Source organism: Benincasa hispida, chromosome 6, assembly GCF_009727055.1.
Source record: "Benincasa hispida cultivar B227 chromosome 6, ASM972705v1, whole genome shotgun sequence".
In the NCBI taxonomy this organism is placed as follows: domain Eukaryota; kingdom Viridiplantae; phylum Streptophyta; class Magnoliopsida; order Cucurbitales; family Cucurbitaceae; genus Benincasa; species Benincasa hispida.
The window spans coordinates 52888984-52912024 of record NC_052354.1 but is presented as its reverse complement, the minus strand read 5'-3'; the positions used below and the strand labels follow the sequence as shown (position 1 = coordinate 52912024).

The 23041-nt window shown below is 34.9% G+C and overlaps 1 long non-coding RNA gene across 1 annotated transcript; it reads left to right on the top strand.

Annotated features, from left to right (window-relative positions):
* The first annotated feature begins 1961 nt into the window (after window positions 1–1961).
* Window positions 1962–21972, top strand: LOC120080422. Its single transcript, XR_005482507.1, has 3 exons — window positions 1962–2572; window positions 20117–20174; window positions 21729–21972. It is a non-coding gene; the product is annotated as an uncharacterized LOC120080422 (long non-coding RNA).
* The last annotated feature ends 1069 nt before the right edge of the window (window positions 21973–23041 follow it).

Sequence of the window (23041 nt, the reverse complement as noted above, 5' to 3'; positions counted from 1 at the left end):
CCAAACGATCTATAGTATATGGATAAGGTTGGGTGCCTTATCCTAGTAATACTATTGGATGCGCCCACTCTATAGTTGTTATAAAGTTTGCCTACAAACGATGTGATCCTAATTCGTACATGTTATGACAGGAGGAGTGGGCGCGTCCTATGCAATGGGTTTGTACAAAAATCGGACCACGAAATCAGTCGCTTCTTACTTTATAACGTTGTTTACTGTTTAAGACTGACTATTTCAAAGCGATGACCTAGGTAACTTAACCTTAATCCTGAGCTAACTATGAACTCCTGTTTATTCGGATTATCCTTAGATTTGCATGGGTGAGGTTGGCTCAACACGCCGGCTCAATAAGCCTCCTATTTCAGGGGTAAGACCGGGTAGATAGCTGGGAAATAGGGTGCAAGACAAAATTCACTCCTACCCGTTTATAGGGATAGTAAAGAGGTTGTTCCCTTAAGTGTTGACTCTGGGTCTTGAACAAGGAACCCCACTCTCTCAATGGCCTGAGAGGGACTCGGTTAAGTGATTGGATCACAAATCAATTGTTCATTAAAGGATCAATGGGACTTAAGAAGAAAAATGTAATCTCAGGGGTAAAACAACTTTTGACCCAGCCATTATTACGAACAACTTGTGAATGGTTAACTTACTAATCATGGTTATATCGAGTTGACATGATATATCTACGGTGAGGGAGTGCAACTACTAGGCTTTAGTGGAGTGACCTTGTAGTTAACGAATGGTGGTTAATTAGGTTAAAGAGTTTAGCCAGTAAATCGTGGATCATTGGAGCATGATTTGTAGGACCATGAGGTTCCCTTACTAGCTCATATCGGATTAAATCTTAGAACAGTGTGACGAACGAATTTGAAATGTTCAAATTCGATTTTTAGAGCAAAGCGGTAAATATATATGATATATTTAACCTAATATTTAATTGTGAATTAAACATAAAAAGAGAGAAAATAGGAGATATTTAAATAAGATTTAAATATCAAGATTATGAATAGAGATTCATATTAATTGGGATTAGTGTTGGATTTAATATTAATTTATTTTTAAAATTGATTATTAGACTTAATTTTGAAATTAAATAAAATTGGTTAAAATTGCATTAAAAGTCAAATTGTTGACTAGGTAAAAAATGCAATGGAAGTCAAATTATTGATTTTTTTAAAGTCAAAAAGTCAAATTTGTTGACTTTTGATTTTGAGAGTCAAACTTTGATCAAGTTAGTGGAAAGATCCAACATTTATGAGTGGGAAATGCCAACTTTTGCATGACTAAGTGTTGTCTTCATTTTGAAGATACTTGTCCTACTAAATCCCACTTTGAGTTATTAGATTTTTTAGTGTCAAATTCTCATCAAATTCAAAGTTGCATATGTTGCATGTAACGGTCTTTAAAAATGAGTGTTTAATGAATTTTAAGAACTCTTGGCCATAGTGGAATTGGATGAGATTATGTGATAATCCCTTAAAAATTTTCTCTCTAAGACTTAACTTGTTTCCTCTCCAAATTAGTCACCCATCGGGTCCCACCATCCCGTTCTAAGGCTAGAGAATAGTCGAAAAAACTCTCGTGGTGGTCTACGAACCGTTCATGAGGAGATTAGAGCTAATTTGGAGAAGATTCAAAGTCTACAAAGGTTGTATTCTTTTTCCCCTTTTATTTGTTTCAATTACATACTTATCTTTGTAATTAACCTAATTAGAGTACTTTAGATATGTTTTTCTTCCATTACGCATATGTTCGTTCCATCAATTCATTTGTTTAAGGAACAGGTTCCTAAGACACACTCAAGAGGTTGAGGTAATGGAACAAATTCCATATTCATCAGCAGTAGGGAGTTTAATGTATGTCATGTTGTGTACTTGTCCCGACATATGCTCTGCAGTTGGAATCGTCAGCATATATCTGTCCAATCCTGGATATGATCATTGGAATGCTGTTAGAAACATCCTCAAGTATTTTTGGAGAACGAAGGTCTATATGCTCATGTATAGTTGGTGCCGTTGTCGAGGACTTGGCAGCTAATACTTTGTTAAGTTTTGTGTTTTTGCAGGTACCCTTTTAATCTTGGGCGTATTGTAGCTTGTGCGACCAAGCTGCAAACAATAATTGAAGTATAGGTGATGCATCGAAAGTCAATATTAACCCTGAGATCGAAAGGTTATCTGTCGCTTGAGCTGGAAGCAATCTTAAGCGCATGTCAACCATCATGCATCCAACAATTGCTGAAAGCTCCAATGGTCAGGGCGAGTCCCTTGACCCAAGTAGTTGAGAGCTATCTCCTGCATGGGAGACTCCTTACAGTGAGAACACTTCAATTCCTCCAGGGACGCCTTCTATTCTATCTTTACGTTGCTTTCTTAGTTTAGTTTATTATTTTTATTTATTGTTATTTTGGATATGCGGCTGCTTCCTTGGTTGTGGTGTGTTTGCTCCTTGTAGGTGCGATAATAACTCTCCTCAGTGCACAGTTACAATGGAAGAATCCTTCACATCCTTCAACGCATGGCTTCAATCGCATAAATTCCAACGCATTGTCACATGCTTTATTCTACTTAAGGTTATTTTCTTGTTATCTTTTATGCATTATCTTTTTGAAATTCTCCTCGTCTGATTGCGGGTTTTTGCGATGCATCTATGATGGTACAAATAATTCACCGCATCTGCTAACTAAGCATCACAAGTCTTTCCTTACTTTTATTAGCTTCTTCAAATTTTGAAAGTATAAGTTTTATTACGCGCAAACCTTTGTTTAAACGTTTGTTACCACATTCCTGTGAGTTTGCTTTTAGCTTGCGGTGAGAACACTGCCAACCTCTAAATTTGGGGGTGGCAACAGTCTCAGAGAATTGCATTCATTATATTACGGTGATTCCTTAAAAAAAAAAAAGACTTGGAATAATAACTTCGCTGTCAACGCAATGGGGAAACCTATGTTGATAAGAGTTAAGTTAAGAAAGGCACCTACCCGTAGTTAAATGTCTGCATGACACCCGTGGAGGCAAGCCAAAACGAATTTAAGTCGCCAGAATCAACGCATAAGCGCAACTACTCTGTCGGGTGCAAGTCAAATTAAGAAAGACATGAGTTGAGTTGAACATGGAACGCAATCGAAGTTGGATGCCCGTATGACACACGTGGGAGTAAGCCAAAACGAAGAGCATAACCAGGATTCAACGCCGCATTCGAATAAGTAATCACATAATCTTGAATTGTTTTGAACGAACGCATTCTTATGAGCTGAACGTAAAGTTGCGGAGAATGAATAAAAAGTTTTTGAACAAAGGTTTGTTAGATTTAAACTTAGAAAATATTTTTGTAGAAGTAGCCAAAGTGGAGGAGAACATTGCATCTATGGTTAGAGGTATGAGTAAATTATATTCTGAGAGGCTGGTCATCACAAAGAAATGTCGAAAGGTGAGTTAAGAATTTCTGAAGTATAACGCATACTTGAGGACAAGCATGATTCTAAGTTTGGGGGTGTGATAACTGGCAGAAATGCAAGTTATTATAAGCCTTTTATTTAGAATTATGAGGACTAATAAGTAGAAAATGCGGTGATAATACTTAGAATTTGCGAAAAATTGAGTTTTGCGTCGATTAGCACCTAAATATTCACTGACCCCAATACTATGCGTTACTTCGTGCCAAAGTGTCTATTTTTGTAGCTATCGCAGGAATCAAATATATGCGTTGGAACTAAGCGACCGCAAAGACAAATGCATGCGCTGAAAACCGAACTATCGCATAGACGAATGCATGTCGTGATTGCATGAGCCCATCGCATGGAAGTTGCAGTGATCAAGCGAATGCGGTGATCATTTGGAGATTGCGGCCACGGAGTGACAACCATACTAGAAGGGCGATCGCAAGATGGGTAGAATGCGTACCTTGGGAGTATCAACAAGATAAGACGATGTGACATCGCCTATACTGCGACAAAGGCAACAGTGAGACATAATGCAATCATGATAGCTGTCGGCATTTAAACTCTATAAATAGCCACTTGGACCTTCATTTCAAGGCATCCGAACTTCTGCCTCAAGGCAGAGGTTTGCGATCACAAATGAGAGCTTGAGCAAGATTTTCAGTGAGAATTTTTTACCTCCACAAACCAGACCGAGTGATGACCGGAGCTTTCGCTGGAGATAGAGCTCTAAGAGACATCTCCACCATTCATCCATGGCACCACCGACAGCCTTGACGCAGAGTCTTTCATTTCTCCTCTAACCTTACATTTTAGTTTAAGATATTAAGATATTTTGTAATCAATGCATATTTTGATTCCTNAGCCTTGACGCAGAGTCTTTCATTTCTCCTCTAACCTTACATTTTAGTTTAAGATATTAAGATATTTTGTAATCAATGCATATTTTGATTCCTTCAATGCCATCTTCTTCATCATCTGTATCTTTATCATCATTTACCTTTATCGTTTATTTATCAAAGGCAATCGCATACTTAATCGTGTAGCCTAGAGATAGGACACATGTAGCAACCCACCAAGAGGTGTGCGTTGTGTGAGTATAGTGAGTTAATCCTCTTTGCTTGGTAAAAAGGCTGTAGCAACGCTTGTCTATGAATTGTTGCAATACTTATCTATAAGTAATTAGCCGCGTCTAACTGCTTGAGAAGGTAAGAGATGGAACACATTAAAGCAAAGTATGCATTGTTCCTAGAGATAGGCACAATCTTATGCTCGACGCAACCATGCACTATAGAGATATAGTCATGCGGCTGATCACCGAGAGGTGTGCGATGCGTTAGTGCGACGAACTGGGATTACTTGAGCGATTTAAGATAATAAACATTACTATGCATTAACGGTTGTTATGTATCTACCTATTCTCATCGCAAGTCTTCTATTGCTCAGTATGTTTAGATAGGAGTAGGAGTAGTATGTAAATCCATTAAACTTCTTATTTTTATTTTTATTCATCACCTCAAACGCATTACTTCACAAGCATTATTGAGTGACAAGTTCTTGTGTTCGACCTCGGATTACTCGAGAAACTTGAGTTTTCGTTATACTTGGCGAGAAGGCAAGAAAACTTGTGATAGGAACACATGGCAATTGCATACTAGATTAACGCATTTTCATTCCAACGCATGACCGCCGACGCATGGGCATAAACACAGAGCTTAAGCATGTACAACGCATGATTATGTACAATAACCCCATCATCCGTTCCTTTTATTCCAACAATAGTGCTAAGGATCTGATCCTTATTGGATACACTAATTCTGGCTTTTAGATCGATATCAATTCAAGGAAATTTACTTCGGGGTTAGTATTCACTCTAAATGGATGAGCTATAGAGTGGAGGAGTATAAAGCAAAGTTGTATTGCTGACTCCACCATGGAAGCTAAATATATAGCTGCATGTGAAGCAGCCAAAGAAGTAGTGTGGCACAGAAAGTTCCTGATTGATTTAGAAGTAGTTCCAATATGCATCTGCCGATTAGTCTGTATTGTGATAACAATGGAGTAGTTGCTAACTTAAAGGAACCTAGAAGCCATAAGCATGGAAAACACATCGAGTGTAAGTACCATCTCATCAAGGATATCGTACACCGAGGAGACATAATTGTCAAGCAGATTACCTTTGAAGACAACTTGACTTATCCATTTACAAAGGCCCTCTCGATTAAAGTATTCGAGGGTCACCTAGTGGGACTAGGACTGGGAGATGGATAGATCTAGGGCAAAAGGGAGAAATATTGGGTATTTGATGCCCTAGTTTTTTTTATACTTATTCTCTCATTACTCAATATTATATATATATATTTGTATATATGTAAAATCAACTGGAGTTTTAGTCAAAGTGGGAGTTTTAGTCAACATTATATATACATCCATACGCTCCGCTTCTATACATCAAGGTACGCATTCAACCAAGAGAGAATCAAAGGATCAAGTACTAGATATCGAACCACATCGCATCAAATCAACATCAACACCAACCCAAGTTCAACTCCACGAAACAAGTTTTCAAGAAGAATATCAAGCCCAAGGACTGATCATTCAAGAAGATCAACAAGCCCAAAGGTCGATCATTTAAGAAGATCAACAAGCCCAAAAGTCGATCATCTAAGAAGGTCAATAAGCCCAAAGATCGATCATCCAAGAAGGTCAACAAGCCCAAAGGCTGATCATTCAAGAGGATCATCAAGCTTAAAGATTGATCATTCAAGAAGTTCATCAAGCCCAAAGGTCGATCATTTAAGAAGGTCAATAAGCCCAAAGATCAATCATCTAAGAAGGTCAATAAGCCCAAAGGTTGATCATCCAAGAAGATCAAAAAGCCCAAAAGTCGATCATCTAAGAAGGTCAACAAGCCCAAAGGCCAATCGTCCAAAAAGATCATCAAGCCCAAAAGCCGATCATCCAAGAAGACCAATAAACCCAAAGGGCTGATCATCCAAGACGATCAACCAGCTCAAATATAATAATTTATTTTGAAAGCTTCAAAGGATTATATATTAAATATTGTACTTTCTATACTGAAATTGATACAAAAACGAGATTTAAATCCACAAAACAAGTTTCTCTGGAAACCTCGTGCGGATGGTTATATAGGTTGTATATTTATCTACGGTTGAACAGATATTGGACACTGGATAGGTTATGTAGGAGAGTCGGAGTCATCTTCACCTAGTTTTATGCAAGATGTTTGGAATAGTTTGGTTTGAATTTGATGAAACTGGAATTTAAATTGTGCTGAAAATAAAGTAACGAATAGCTGAAAGTTTGGACTGTTGGTAGAAATTTTTATGATTTGGCAAAAGGATAAACCATAAAAGCAATCCTTGGTGAGTCCACTCTTTGATATTCATCTTAGAATTGAAGAGTATGGTATGACTAAACTGGTAGTAAGTCAGTTTAGTAGCAAGGAATGAAAAATCATGAAGAAATAGTTGTTGTCATGTGTTGTCAATGGGGCTTATAGCTACTGTTTTTTGTTGGTATGGAGCATAGACAAATCATTTCTCTGAGAGTAACTATTATTTGAACAATTAAGCATAGTTGGGCAAAAAAATAACTCAAAACAATAGCATAAAATGTGAAACAATCAGCATATAGAAGGATTACTATTAACAAATTGTACTGCTATAATTTTACTGCTTTTTTTTAATAGTTTTTAGCTTGATTAACCACACTTTTGGCTTGAAATTTCCACATTTAATCATATTCAACATCTTAAGATACCTTTAGTTTGAATTGGGCTTCACATTTATGGAAGTATGAGTTGTTTATGGTTAGGTTGTTTATGGTTGGGTTGTTCAATGGGACTTATAGCTACTATTTTTGGTTGGTATGAAGCATACACTGATCATTTCTTTGAGAATAACTGTTATTTGTGTTGGGGTTGATGCCCTAAATCTCATGAGTTCTGTAGTTTGTAATTGTAATGTACAAATAATTTATTTATTTAATAAAATCTGAGGCATTTTATGATGGAACGAACACATGCGTAGCGGAAGAAAAACAGATCTAAAGTACTCTAATTAGATTAATTACAAAGATAAGCATGCATACAATAAAACAAGAAAAATGGGGGGAAAGAATACAACCTTTGTAGTCTTTTAAGCTTTTCTAAATCCACTCTAATCTACTCATGAACGGTTCGTAGACTACCACGAGAGTCTCCCCGACTATTCTCCGGTCTTAGAACGAGATGGTGGGATTCGGTGAGTGACTAATTTGGAGAGAAAAAGGTTAAGAATTTGAGAGAAAATTGAAATGAGATTATCACATAATCTCATCCAATTCCACTATGACCAAGAGTTTTTCAAAAACAGAAAACACTCCCTTTTAAAGACCATTAAATGCAAACATGCAACTTTGAGTTTGATTAGAATTTGACATTAAAAAAATCCACTAACTCAAAATGGGATTTAGTAGGACAAGTGTATTCAAAGGAAGACAACACTTAGCCATGCAAAAGTTGGCATTTCCCACTAACTTGGTCAAAGTTTGACTCTCAAAGTCCAAAATCAACAATTTGACTTTAATGCAAATTTGACCAATTCCATTAAATTTCAAAATTAATTCTAATAATCAATTTTAAAATTTAATATTAATATTTAATAATTAATTAAACAATTTAATTAATTTAATTTAATATTAAATCCAACATTTATCCCAATTTGTATGAATCCCTATTCATAATCTTGATATTTAAATCTTATTTAAATATCTCTTATTTTTTCTCTCTTTATGTTTAATTCACAATTAAATATTAGGTTAAATATATTGTATATATTTACCGCTTTGCTCCAAAAATCGAATTTGAACACTTCAAATTCGTTCGTCACACTGTTATAACGTTTAGTCTGATATGAGCTAGTAGGGGTACCTCATGGACCTACAGATCATGGACTCCAATGATCCGCGATTAATCTGCTAAACTCTTTAGCCTAATTAATCACATTCATTAACTATCGGGCCACACCACTAAAACCCAATAGTTGCGCTCCCCTCACTGTAGATATATTATGTCTACCCGATATAATCATGATTAGTAAGTTAATCCTTCACAGGTTGTTCGTAATAACGGCTGGGTCAAAAGTTGTTTTACTCTCGAGATTACATCTTGCTTCTTATGTCCCACTGATTCTCTAATGAACAATTGGTTTGTGATCCAATCATTAAACCGAGTCCCTCTCGAACCAATGAGAGGCTGAGGCCCCTTGTTCAAGACCCAGAGTCAGGACTTAAGAGAGCAACCTCTCTACTATCCCTAATAGCGGGTAGGAGTGAATTTCGTCTTACACCTTATGTCCCCAACTATCTACCTAGTCTTCTCCTGAAATGGGGGGCTTATTGAGCCGGCACTATTGAGCTAACCCTCGCTCATGAAAATCTAAGGATAATCTCGAATAAACAGGAGTTCATAGTTAACTTAGGATTAAGGTCAAGTTACTTATGTCATCGCTTTGAAATAATCTGTCTTAAACAGTAAACAGCATTATAAAGTAAAAGTGACTTAATTTTTGGTCCGATCTTATGCAAACTCATTACATAGGACGTCCCTGCTCCTCATGTCAATACATGTACGAATCAGAATCACTTTGTTTGTAGCACTTGACAACCAATTGTAACAACTACATAGTGGGTTGCATCCAATAGTGTTACCAAAATAAGATACTCAGCCTTATTCGTATACTATAGACCGTTTTGGCTATTTACTGAACTTGATCCACTCTTATATCTCCACATAAAGTTCATGTATTCATATAATAGCCATAAATCTTTAGTTTATTGGATTTAGACTTTACAAGTGCAATTCACATATTCAATAACTATTTTATTGAATAAACGACAATAATATCTTTATTGATAATAGAATACGTTTAACATTACAAACTGCGAGTTTTAGGACATACAACCCAACAAACTCCCACTTGGACTAAAACTCTAGTGGATTTTTACATATATATACAAATATATATACAATGTTGAGTAATGAGAGAATAAATGCAGTAAACTAAGGTATCAGATACCCAGTACTTCTCCCACTTGCCCTACTTCTATCTGTTTGTAGTTCTAGTCCTACTAGGTGACTCTCGAATACTTTAGCCAAGTGGGCCTTTGTAAATGGATCAACCAAGTTGTCTTCAGAGGCAATCTGTGTGACAATCACATCTCCTCGGTGTACATACTCAGTTTCTATGGTGGAGTCAGCAATACAACTTTGTTTGATACTCCTCCACACTATAGTTCCTCTGTTCAGAGTGAATACTGACCCCAAAGTAGATTTCCTAGAATCTATATCGGTCTGAAAGTCAGAATCAGTGTATCTAATAAGGATTAGTTCCTTAGTACCATACACAAGCATATAGTCCCTTGTTCTTCGAAGATACTTGAGAATATTTTTAACGACAGTCCAATGATCATATCCAGGATTGGACTGATATCTGCTGACAATTCCAACTGCATAGCATATATCGGGATGAATACACAACATGGCATACATTAAATTCTCTACTGCTGATGCATATGGAATTCATTTCATAACCTCAACCTCTTGAGATGTCTTGGGACACTGTTCCTTAGATAGATGAATTCCATGCCTAAAGGCAACATATCTTTCTTGAAATCTTGCATTTTATATCGAGACGATATCTTGTCTATATAAGATGCCCGAGACAAGGCTATCATTATGTTCTTGCAGTTTCGAACAATTTGGATCCCAAGAATATACCGTGCTTCTCCCAAATCATTCATTTGCAATTGCGTGGCTAGCCATGTTTGAATGTTAGCTAGAAATTCTACTTCATTCCCAATGAGTAGAATATTAGCAACATATAGAACCAAAAAAGCTACAGTTTATTGACAATCTTCTTATAAACACAAGGTTCATCAACATTCTGTTCAAAGCCATAAGATTTGATCGCAGTATTAAATCTCCTGTTCCAGGATCGAGACGCTTGTTTTAGTTCATAAATGAATCTATTAAGCTTGCAAACCTTTTGCTCTTGACCCTGCACAATAAACCTCTCTGGTTGAGACATATAGATTCTCTTCAAGTTAGCCATTAAAAAAAGCTGTCTTGACATCCATTTGCAAGATTTTATAATCATAGTGGCAATGGACAAGAGTATCCTAATAGACTTGATCATGGCAACCAGAGAGAAGATTTCTTCATAGTCCACCCACTCTCTTTGTCTTTTTTGCCACGAGTCTAGCTATGTAGGTTTGTACCTTACCTGCTTGGTCTCTTTTTTTTTTTCTTGTAGATCCATTTGCAACTAATGGGTTATACCCTTTCTGGTTGATCTACAAGATTCTAGCTGAATTGAAGTACATTAAATCCATTTCGAGGTTCATGACTTTTATCCACTGGTCCTTATCCACATCACCCATTGCTTGTTTAAAAGTCAATGGATCCTCTAAGCCATCATCAAGTATGACGACCTGAGTTTCAATTAAACCCATGTACCGGTCAGGGTGTTACACAACCCTCCCACTACGTCGAGGCATTCTCAACTCTTGAGAAGGATGTGAAGTACCAATTCCATCAATAGCTTTTGTTGAAGGACCTGCTCGATCAATAACTCTTATTGATCTATCTGTAGTTTCTATTGTTATCTCACTGAATACTAGCTTACTACAGGATTGATGATTTTTAGTGTGGTTTTTCTTCAAGAATGTTGCATTTGTCGAGACAAATACTTTATTTTCTTGAGGATCATAAAAGAAACCACCTTTTGTCTCTTTGGGATAGCCTACAAATAGGCATACCTTTGAACGACGTTCCAACTTCTTTGGATTTTGTACCAACACATATGCTGGGCATCCCCAAATCCTGAAATGATGTGAACTACCTTTACGTCGTCTCTATAACTCATAAGGTGTTGCTGAAACACTTTTCGAGGGAACCATGTTCAATATATACACCACAGTCCTTACTGCGTGACCTCAAAAAGAACTTGGCAACTAAGCATAACTTATCATAGAACGAACCATGTCCAATAAGGTACTATTTCTCCTTTCTGCAACACCATTTTGTTGAGGTGTGTCAGGTGCTATGAATTATGACTGAATTCTGTGTTTTATCAGATAGTCCTAGAATTTTAAGTCCATGTACTCACCACCTCGATCTGATCAAAGTGTTTTAATTTTTTTACCTAATTGGTTCTCAACCTCTGCCCTATATTCCTTAAACTTTTCGACTGTCTCAGACTTATGATGCATTAGGTAAATGTAGCCATACCTCGAATAATCATTGATGAAGTTGATGAAATATTCAAAATCTCATCTCGCTTACATTGGACCACAAAGGTCTGAATGTCCAGCTTTAAGAGTTCTTTGGCTCTAACACCTTTTCCAGTAAAAGATCTTTTGGTCATCTCACCCTCAAGACAAGATTCACATGGCGGTAAAGAGCTATCTTTTAACTAGTTTAGAAGTCCACTCTTAACCAATCTTCTAATCCTATTAAGATTAATGTGACCTAGTCTTAGGTGCCAAAGATATGCATTTGGAGAAATTTTTTATTTCAGTTGTTTTAAGCATCTCTATATTTAAAATGACTTTTACCCTAGTTGGTTTTAACACGTATAAGTTATTCTCTAGATTTGCAGGACATACTATATTACCTTTTGAGATAATGAACATTTCATTATTTTCAAAAGAAATTTTGTAATACTATTCTAGCACACATGAGATAGAAATTAAATTCCTTTTCATAAAAGGAATGTAATAAACATTTTCAAGTAAAATGTGTCTATCTCTAATAAATAACTTTATATTTCCTGCTGCTTTAGCTGAAACAACCTCTACGGTCCCTATCTTAAAGGTTACTTTGCCTTTTGTAAGTTGTCTCCAGGACTAGTTTCCTGAACAAAAGTACAGATATATGATTAGCAGCTCCTGAATCCATTATCCAGGTTAACTTATCATTTTCCATCAAGCACGTCTCAATGAAAAGTAAATCATATTTACTTTGTTATGCTTTCTGGTAAGTAGCAGAATTGGGACATAGAAGACATTCCTATGTTAAAACATAGTCTAAATCATCAACTGCTAGTATATTCGATTTCCATGTTGATTTACCGTTAAAAGCAAGTAAATTTGAAGAATTCAACAAAATTATAAACAAATTCTAATTAGTGAATTGCTTCTAAACCCAATCAAAATTTAGCAAAGTAATAATATACCCAAATTTCATTATTTTATTTGCAACGATACTATAGTGAGTCAAAATAAGTGCTACCTAGGGGCAGTCAAATACTCCTTCACTAAAGCAAAACATTCTTGATTAAATACGATCCCCAAAATAACTCATATTCCGATAGTCATTTAGCTACCGTTTTCAGTCAATAATTTACTAACACTTAGTAATTCTGTAAGTGTAACTCTCCATTTTTAGATCTTAAAGATTAGCAGTCCCAACGATGCTACAAATTGGATAGTCAAAGTTGGGAAATGACCTAATAAATCCTATCCATTTCTAGAGTTTGAGTTATTCTGAATCCCATGTTACAACCCTCCGAGGGGATAGCCATCGTTAAACGACTAGCAAGGGCCACTTAAAGCTAACCAGTAGGTGCAACATAGAAAGCTCACGGTCCAAACTAATGAAAGAGACCGCAGGACACGTTGGCACATATCCATCACCCACTTACTATGAACTACTTCCTCCATTCACCTTGATCTTGATCCATACGAATACTTTCTGAATGGAGGTCACTTCCAGGGTAACACGAAGCGTCGTATGAATCTTACGGTGTGAACTCTTTTAGGGACGTGAGAATTAAAATCAAAACATTGTATATTTCATTTTAGTGTGAACAACTTCCCCTATTCACCTAGATCTTGATTTATGCAAACACTTTCCAAATGGAGGTCACTTCTAGGGTGACATGAAGCGAAGCATGAATCTCGACATGAACTCTTAGGGACGCAAAAGCTAAAAAACAACATATCGTATATGTTATTAATCTCTCACTTAAGTGTTCTAACAACATATCATATACGTTATTAAACTCCCACTGAAGTGTTCTACTTGTTTTTTGGGTAAATCTTTACTTAGAAATGTTCCGGCTAGTTGTAACCTAAGCCTAGGTGTTTATCAAAGTATAACGTTTATAATTGGATTTAACCTATGATATCTAGGTGATAAATCAATTTTAACATCTCACACCACTCACATGTGCTCATAAAACCGGTTAACAATGCTCAATTATTTGGCCATAATTCCCAAGTATGAGGTGTTCTGTAGACCATCAACTTAAGTACCCCTAGCCTTAGACAAGATTATATACCGGTTGAGTTTGTAACCATATTTTACAAGATGTCGACCTATTTTAACTATTAAAACATGTGGTTAACCTACGTAAGCATGCAACTTATCTTTGTTATGGATTTTAATGTCCAATCCAATTTTATAACAACTTATAAAATTATAGACATACTTTGCATCCATAGCATGCTTTTATATAAAAATTATATAAACATTCATTCCATGCATTTAATTTAACAACTTATATCGAAAGCCATGGAATCCTACACATGCATACTATACATTATAACACTTATAATATACATGCAATGCATGCTACATGTTTATCCCATGATGAGATTTTAAATCTACCTGACGTATGATATGCACACAATAGATAAATTATTTAATTCATACATTCATAATGCATAATTAAATAAACACACTAAAATAGACCAGTTTTGGCATTGTAAACAAGCTAAAAGCTACACATATTACAAACCAAAAAATGGCTTCGAACCTCCACCAAACACTTCGAACTAGCTCGAACTGCTTGAACCCACTTTAAAAATTTGATCCAGCCCACACCGGCCAGAAACCACTCAAACTGGCTCAGAAACTTCAAAAACTAGGTCAAATCGGCTCAACCAAGTCAATTGGATTGACTAAGACAACATGCTGGAGCTGGTCAACGGAGGAGGTGCACAAGTTGGGTGCATGGACGGCAGGCACGCGAGAAAGCTTCAACAAACTGGGTCGGGTCGGGCTCGAGTGCGGGTCAAATCAGACGAGGAAGTAGACACATGCGATGAATCGAGGACGAACCAAGTTCTTGGGTCTGAGAGTAAAAATCGGGTCTGGAGCTTATTTTCTTCAAAATAAAGTTGTCCTCTTTGCCGAAACCAAGTAATTATAGCCTAATTTCAACTCTAATGACTCTAGAAAATTTACAGACAATTTGCCACACATTAAAGGCCATAAAACATCGGGCAATTATAATAATCATTACAACCTAAGAGGAAAAACGGATGCCAAAACCGAAATTATCCATTTTAGAACTCAAACATTCATCACATGAATCAATACCCACCATATACATAAATTAACCAAAAATTGAGTACTTTAAGCATGCTCTGATACCAATTGATGGAATGACTACATGCACAATGGAAGAAAAATGGATCTAAAGTTCTATAATTAGATTAATTACAAAGATAAGCATGCATGCAATAAAACAAAAAGTGGGGAGGGGGAGGGAGGAAGAATACAATCTTTGTAGTCTTTGAAGCTTCTCCAAATCCACTTCAATCTCCTCACAAACGATTTGTAAACCAGCACGAGAATCTTTCCGACTATTCTCCGACCTTAGAACGGGAGGTGGAATCCGGTAAGTGACTAATTTGGAGAGGAAAATGTTAAGAATTTGAGAGAAAATTGAAATGAGATTATCACATAATCTCATCCAATTCCACTAGGGCCAAGAGTTTTTCAAAAACAAATAACACTCTCTTTTAGAGACCATTACATGCAACACATTCAACTTTGAGTTTGATAAGAATTTGACACTAAAAAATCCACTAACTCAAAGTGGATTTAGTGGGATAAATGTCTTCAAATAAAAACAACAATTAGCCATACAAAAGTTGGCATTTCCCACTAAAAAATGTTGGATCTTTCCACTAACTTGGTGAAAGTTTAACTCTCAAAATCCAAAGTCAACAAATTTGACTTTTTTATTTTTAAAAGTCAAAAGTCAACAATTTGACTTCCATTGCATTTTTTACCTAGTAACATAATTTGACTTTTAATGCAATTTTGACCAATTCCATTTAATTTCAAAATTAATTCTAATAATAAATTTTAAAATTAAATTAGTATTAAATAGTTTAATTAATTTAATTTAATATTAAATCCAATACTTATCCCAATTTGTATGAATCCTTGTTCATAATCTTGATATTTAAATCTTATTTAAATATCTTTTATTTTTCTCTCCCTTTATGTTTAATTCACAATTAAGCATTAGGTTAAATATATCGTTGATATTTACGGCTTTGCTCCAAAAATCGAATTTGAACACTTCAAATTCGTTCATCATACTGTTCTAAGGTTTAGTCTGATATGAGCTAGTAGGAGAACCTCATGAACCTACAGATCATAGGCTCCAACGATCCACAATTAACCTGCTGATCTTTTTAACCTAATTAACCACCATTCGTTAACTGTCGGGTCACTCCACTAAAACCTAGTAGTTGCGCTCCCCCTCACTGTAGATATATTGTTAGGCTTTATGTCCTAAAACTCGTGGTTTGTAAACATTAAACTTATTCTGAAAAAAATTCAATAAATTGTTATTGAATATATGAATTGCTTATTTCATTTTAAAAATAAATCCAATAAACTAAAAGATCCATGACTATTATATGAGTACTTGAACTTTATATGGAGACATAAAAGTGGACCAAGTTCAAGTAAATAGTCAAAATGGTCTATAGTATATGAATAAGGTTGGGTGCCTTATTCTGATAACACTATTGGATATGACCCACTCTGTAGTTGTTACAAAAAAATTGTAAAGTGCTACAAACGAAGTGATTCTAATTCATATATGTCATGACATGAAGAGTGGGTGCGTCCTCTGCAATGAGTTTGCATAAGATCAAACCACAAAATAAGTCACTCTTACTTTAAAACGTTGTTTACTGTTTAAGACTAACTATTTCAAAGCGATGACCTAGGTAACTTGACCTTAATCCTGAGCTAACTATGAACTCCTGTTTATTTGGGATTATCCTCAGACTTGCATAGGTGAGGGTAAGCTCAACAACGCCAACTCAATAAGTCACACATTTCAGGGGTAAGATCGGGTAGATAGCTGGGGACATAGGGTGCAAGATGGAATTTATTCCTACCCACTTTCAAGGATTGTAGATACGTTGTTCCCTTAACTACTGACTCCGAGTCTTGAACAAGGGGCATCACTCTCTCATTAGCTCAAGATGGACTAGGTTTGATGATCGGATCACAAACTAATTGTTTATTAGAGGATAGTGGGACTTAAGGAACAAAAGGTAATCTTGGTAAAACAACCTTTTGACCCAGCCGTTATTACAAAAAACCTGCGAAGGGTTAACTTACTAATCATGGTTATGTCGAGTGGATACAATATATCTACAGTGAGGGGAATACAACTACGGGTTTTAGTGGAGTGACCCAGCAGTTAACGAAGGTGGTTAATTCTGTGTAAAGAGTTTAGCCAATTAATATTAGATCGCTAGAGCCCATGATCTGTAGGTCCACCAGGGCCCCCTACTACTCACAAATGGATTAACCTTAGAGTAGCGTGATAAGTTAATTTGAAACATTCAAATTAGAATTAAAGGAATTAGCAATTATATCTGATATAATTACACGTTTAATATTGGAATTAAATGGAATTGGAGAATCGATTAATATATAAATATGATTTAAATATTAAATTCATGAATAGGGATTCATGATAATGGAATTGGTGAGGAATTAATTTAATATTTGATATTAAATTAATAAGATTAATTAATTTATTAATTTTATTAGAAAATTAATTATTAAACTAATTTTTTTTAAATCAATAAAATTTTCAATTTATAAATTAAATTGATTTTTAAAATCAGTTTTAAAAAGAAATGTTATTTGATTTTGAGAAATCAAATTAAAAACAAGAAAATTGGAAATGGAAAACTGATTTTTTCCACCTTCAAGTTTCAACAGCTCACTCACTTTCCATTCTTCTTCAACTCAGTTAATTCAAGCATGAGTTGTGATTCATGCAAGGCTATTAGTTGCATGAAAGTTATGCAATATAAACCTGAGATTTTGAGTGGAAGAAGAGATGATTCAGTTGGAATTTTGCTGAGAAATAGTGTTGGAAGAACTATTCTTCAACCAGTCGATAAACCTGTCTTCCTCTCTAAATTCCTTTCAATTCAAGCTTATTTTTGGTCTCACAACTCAATCTAAGGCACCAAGAGAATAATAGAGAAGTCCTTGTGGTGGTTCACGAGCTAAATACAAGGAGGTTGCAGCTGAGAATCATGATTCAAGGTGTTCTCTAAATGTTAGTGATGAAACTCTGTTTCTAGTTTATGAGCATGCTTAGTTTAAAGCCAAAATTAATGAATTAGGATGCTTAATGATCCTGTTTTACTTTCGTTGCTTGCTTTCTCAATCCAACATATATTATGTCCACTTGATATAACAAAGATTAGTAAGTTAACCTTTCACAGGTTGTTCGTAATAATAGCTGGGTCAAAAGTTGTTTTACCCTCAAGATTATATCTTGCTCCTTAAGTCCCATTGATCCTCTAATGAACAATTGGTTTGTGATCCAATCATTAAACCAAGTCCCTCTCGGGCCAACAAGAGGGTGGGGCCCATTGTTCAAGACCCGACGTCAGCATTTAAGGGAACAACCTCTCTACTATCCCTAATAGCGGGTAGGAGTGAATTATGTCTTGCACTCTATGTCCCCAACTATCTACCAGATCTTACCCCTAAAATAAGGGGCTTATTGGGCCAGCGTTGTTGAGCCAACCCTCACCCATGTAAATTTAAGGATAATTTCGAATAAATAGGAGTTTATAGTTAGCACAGGATTAAGGTCAAGTTAACTAGGTCATTGCTTTGAAATAGTCGGTCTTAAACAATAAACAACGTTATAAAGTAAGAGTGACTTAATTCTTGGTCCGATCTTATGCAATGAGATCCTAATTCGTTGGTTTGTTGTAAAGTGCCACAAACGAAGTGATCCTAATTCGTTCATGTATTGACATGAGGAGTAGTATGTTATAAAGCTGTTGTTGTTACTTGTTGCTTTCTAGCCTACTACAATCTTCCTCTTCTCTATTCTTACAATCAAACTGTTTGCGAAAACCTTTTCTCCAAACCCGTTTTCTCTAAAATGGGGGGTGGATGTTGCGAGAGGCACCTGGTGTGCCATTGGCTGTCCATATTCGAAATGGCTGACTTGTTCGTGAGCAGGAACAAGTGTCGCACAATCGCTAAGTGAAACTTCGAAAAGTGCGAATGTGACAGTCTACTCTTATGTCTCCACATAAAGTTCATGTACTCATATAATAGTCATAGATCTTTAGTATATTGGACTTAGACTTTAGAAGTGCAATTCACATATTCAATAATAGTTTATTGAATAAACATCAATAACATCTTTATTGATAATAGAATATGTTTAACATTACAAACTGTGAGTTTTAGGACATACAATCCAATATTTTATTTGACATTTAGTAGCATCAACCCGTAAACCCAATAAACTAACATACGATTATGTAGCTTAAACATGTATGTAGAGATATACAAGTGGATCATCTTTAAGTGCTAATCTAAATGGTCTGTAGTAGATGGATAAGGCTAGGAACCTTATCCTGGTGACACTACGAATACAACTCGCTTTGTAGATATTACAATTGTTAAGTGCTACAAATGATCTGATCCTGATCATTCATGTATAGACATATAAGCAGGGGTGTTCTATACAAGGAGTTTTCATAAGACCGAACCATGAAATGAATAGTCTCATTATATAACACCGTTAATAATAAAGACTTACATTTCACCTGAATGACCATAGATGACATGACTTGAATCATGAGTGAGTTGTGAACTTTTGCCTATGAAGGCGGTCCTTTAATTTGTATGGGTGAGAGTGGTTAGATCGCCGACTTAATAAGTCTACCATTTTTTGGATTTGTCTTATTGGGGAGCTGGGAACACAACTACACGAGACATAATTCACTCATTCCCTAATGTGAGGGTAAGTAGATAAATTTCTCCCTTAAGGGCTGATTTCGGGGCTTGAACAATGTGGCGTCACACCCTCTCTTGGCCTAAAAGGGGTTTGGTCATAGTTGGACTATGACTTATTATTCATTAGAGGGATCAATGGTACTTAAGAAGTTAGATGTAACTACATGGGCAAAACAGTAATTTTGCCCTAGCTGTACTTACGAGCAATTTATGAAGGGTCATCACATCTTTGACTGATTATATCCAATGGACACAGAAATATATCTGTAGTTGCAAAGAATGCAGCTGTCAGTCTTTAGTGGAGTGACCAGTAGTTAATGGATGTTGAATAATTTTTTTCATTTTCTTCACAGAAGGCTGATCACAGAGTATTTGTGTAATTTTAAAGAAGCATTCTTCTGTACTCTCTGCTTCCTCCCAATTCTTCTTTCCATCTTTCCAAAATATAGCAAAGCCCACACACTTTTGCTAATTCTCAATCTCTATAGAGAAACATGAGGTTTTCTTGTGGTGGTGGCCACTTGGGTTGTTGCGCTTTATTTATTTATTTTTTTTTTTGGAGATTGAAGGGTTCGTGATTGGATTGAGAAGAAAAAGTTTTTCGTGAAGGCTTATTTGGCTTCAAGTGTAAGTTAATTTCTTCCTTAATTTCCTCTGTTAAAGCATGTTGTAAATTCTGTTAATATGTATAATTTTATATTTACTGTCTTTTGATTATTTGAAAAATCGAAATTGGGAACGATCTTGCTTCCACTACAAACCTCATAGCTCCTCCAATTTGAACAAATAGGCATAGTTGGGCAAGAAAATAACTCAAAAAAATAGCCTAAAATGTGAAACAAGTAACACATAGAAGGGTTACTGTTAACACACTGTACTGCTGTAATTTTACTGCTTTTTTTTTTTTTAAGCTTGACTAACCACACTTTTAGCTTGAAATTCCCACATTTATTCATATTAAACATCTTAGGATACCTTTAACTTGAATTGGGCTTCACATTTATAGAAGTGTGGGTTGTTTATGGTTGGGTTGTTTATGGTTGAGTTATTCAATGAGGCCTATAGCTACTGTTTTTGGTTGGTATGGAGCATAGACTGGTCATTTCTTTGAGAGTGGCTGTTATTTGAACAAATAGGCATAGTTGGGCAAGAAAATAACTCAAAGTAATAGCCTAAAATGTGAAACAAGCAGCATATAGAAGGATTACGGTAAAAAAAACTGTACTGTTGTAATTTTACTGTTGTTTTTTTATATAGTTGTTATTTCTTTTTCTAGTTGTTAGCTTGATTAACCACACTTTTGGCTTGAAATTCTCACATTTAATCTTATTCAAAATTTTAGGATATCTTTAGCTTGAATTGGGCTTCACATTCATGGAAGTGTGGGATATGAAGAATTAAAAAGTTTAGAATAAGCTAGGTGATTAGGAAAGAAAATCATTGTATAGACCTACCTAATTAACATACTGAGATGATTCTGTTTATGATATAGGTGTTCTGTTTGCATCTTATTGGAAGTTAAACAACCCACTTCATGACTGTTGAATCTCATATGTGAATGATATAATATTAGCTTTTAAGAGAGTTATGACTAATGCCTTTTGTTGCAACTGGCAAAACAAGAAAGAAAGTAAGGGAGGCAACAATGTTCATTATAATAGAAGTGAAAATAAGAATTGACAAACTATTTATATAAAGTTTGAATGCAAAATTTTGCCATGGCAACCAACAAAACTTGTTATATGGTTACTATGTTTATACTCCTGAAATTCTTGTTGAATATTTAAATTTCAATTCATGTTTTGAAATGTCCCAAAAATTTTAGAATAGAAGTGAAAACACTATGCTAGCATATAGCTAAAAATCATTACAAGTATGAATATATGATGAATTTGCTATACCAGCATTCTTTAACATCCAATTTAAATTATTAGTATGTAACTCTGTAACAGAATCAATATTTCTATTGCATTAGTAACATTTTCGTATTAGTAACCTTCGATAAGCATCATTCTAATATCTGATTTAAATTGTTTAATCATTCGATAAGCATCAATAAAATATGATGCTTTTTTTTTTCTTACTTGGTTAATTTCGCTCCTAGCTCGAATTTCATAAATTCTCTTGTGTGGGGTAGTTGAATTCTTATTATGTGTTGTTTGCCCATTTTTCTCCTTGCAGGAAGTCATGCTTTGGATTTGGATCAAATCTGTGGTGGATGGTGGAGAGAACATAATGAAGGACAATTGAAAGACTATGTTTGGAAAACACCATCTAATGACAACAAGTGTGTGTGCACTTTAGTGTATATTTACAGAGTTTTAGTTTGTACTCTATATCTTAAAAGTAAGTTCTGTATCTAACAAAATTTTAATTTTGCTATGTAACCCTTATGAATTTTATGGTAATTTGTTGATTACCTTGGTTTTAGAGTTAAATTATCATCCGATTCTTCTTTTGTGATCTATTATTAGGGATTTGTGAAAGCAATTAAAATTTTATTTTGTGCTTGTACAAGTAAAAGAGAAATATTATTGACTTGTACGTGCATAAACACTATATATATATATATATATATTAATGGAGAAATGACAGTCATTTAATATTGGATAATTACTGACAAAATGTATGTGAAAAACCGACATTGCGAAAATAGTATTCAATGTCGGTTGAAAACTAACATTAAAGATAATTTGCATTGAAATCTTGGTCATCTATAATGTCGGTTTAAAACCGACATTAAACACCTTTTATAACACGATCTTCGATATCGATTTTCAACCGACATTGTACCCCTATAATGTCAGTTTTAAACCAACATTAAATTTCAGTTTTATATTAGTATATTTTGTAGTTTTTTTCAAATACATTTTTATACATCCCAAAAAATAGGCGTGCACCATGGGATACAGGGTAGTTAAAGGGCAATATGGGCATCACACCTTGCTTCCTAGGTCCCACCACCAACGGCAACACCTTGTTTCAATTTTTAGACATTTTCCAAAAGAAAAAAGAAATAGAAAATTTTCAAATCCACACCCTCATTTTAGACATTGGGTACGATTTCTCTTAACTTTTTCTATATCATATAATTGGTACGAAGAATGTGACATTTGTTTCATATTTTTTTGTGTAAAACAATTTAACATGATTATTAATATAGTCATTATATTATAATTTCCTTTTGGGATATTTCACTAGATCCAAATTTGTGTTTGTTTCAATGAATCCAATATAATTTTATTCAACTAACTAAAAACGTCACATGCACAAATTTATAAAATAATCGCATAAATTAAAAAAAAAAAATGAAATACATGATCCAAAAGTAAATCATGAATCCCATTTCTCAAACCTTCCAACAATATATGTGTCACTACAAAAAACAATAAAACAAAATTAATCTATAGTTAATTAAAAAAATGTAGTATTATTGGATAAAAAATGTATTCAAAGAAAAACAATCATCATACAAACAAATTATCTACATCAGA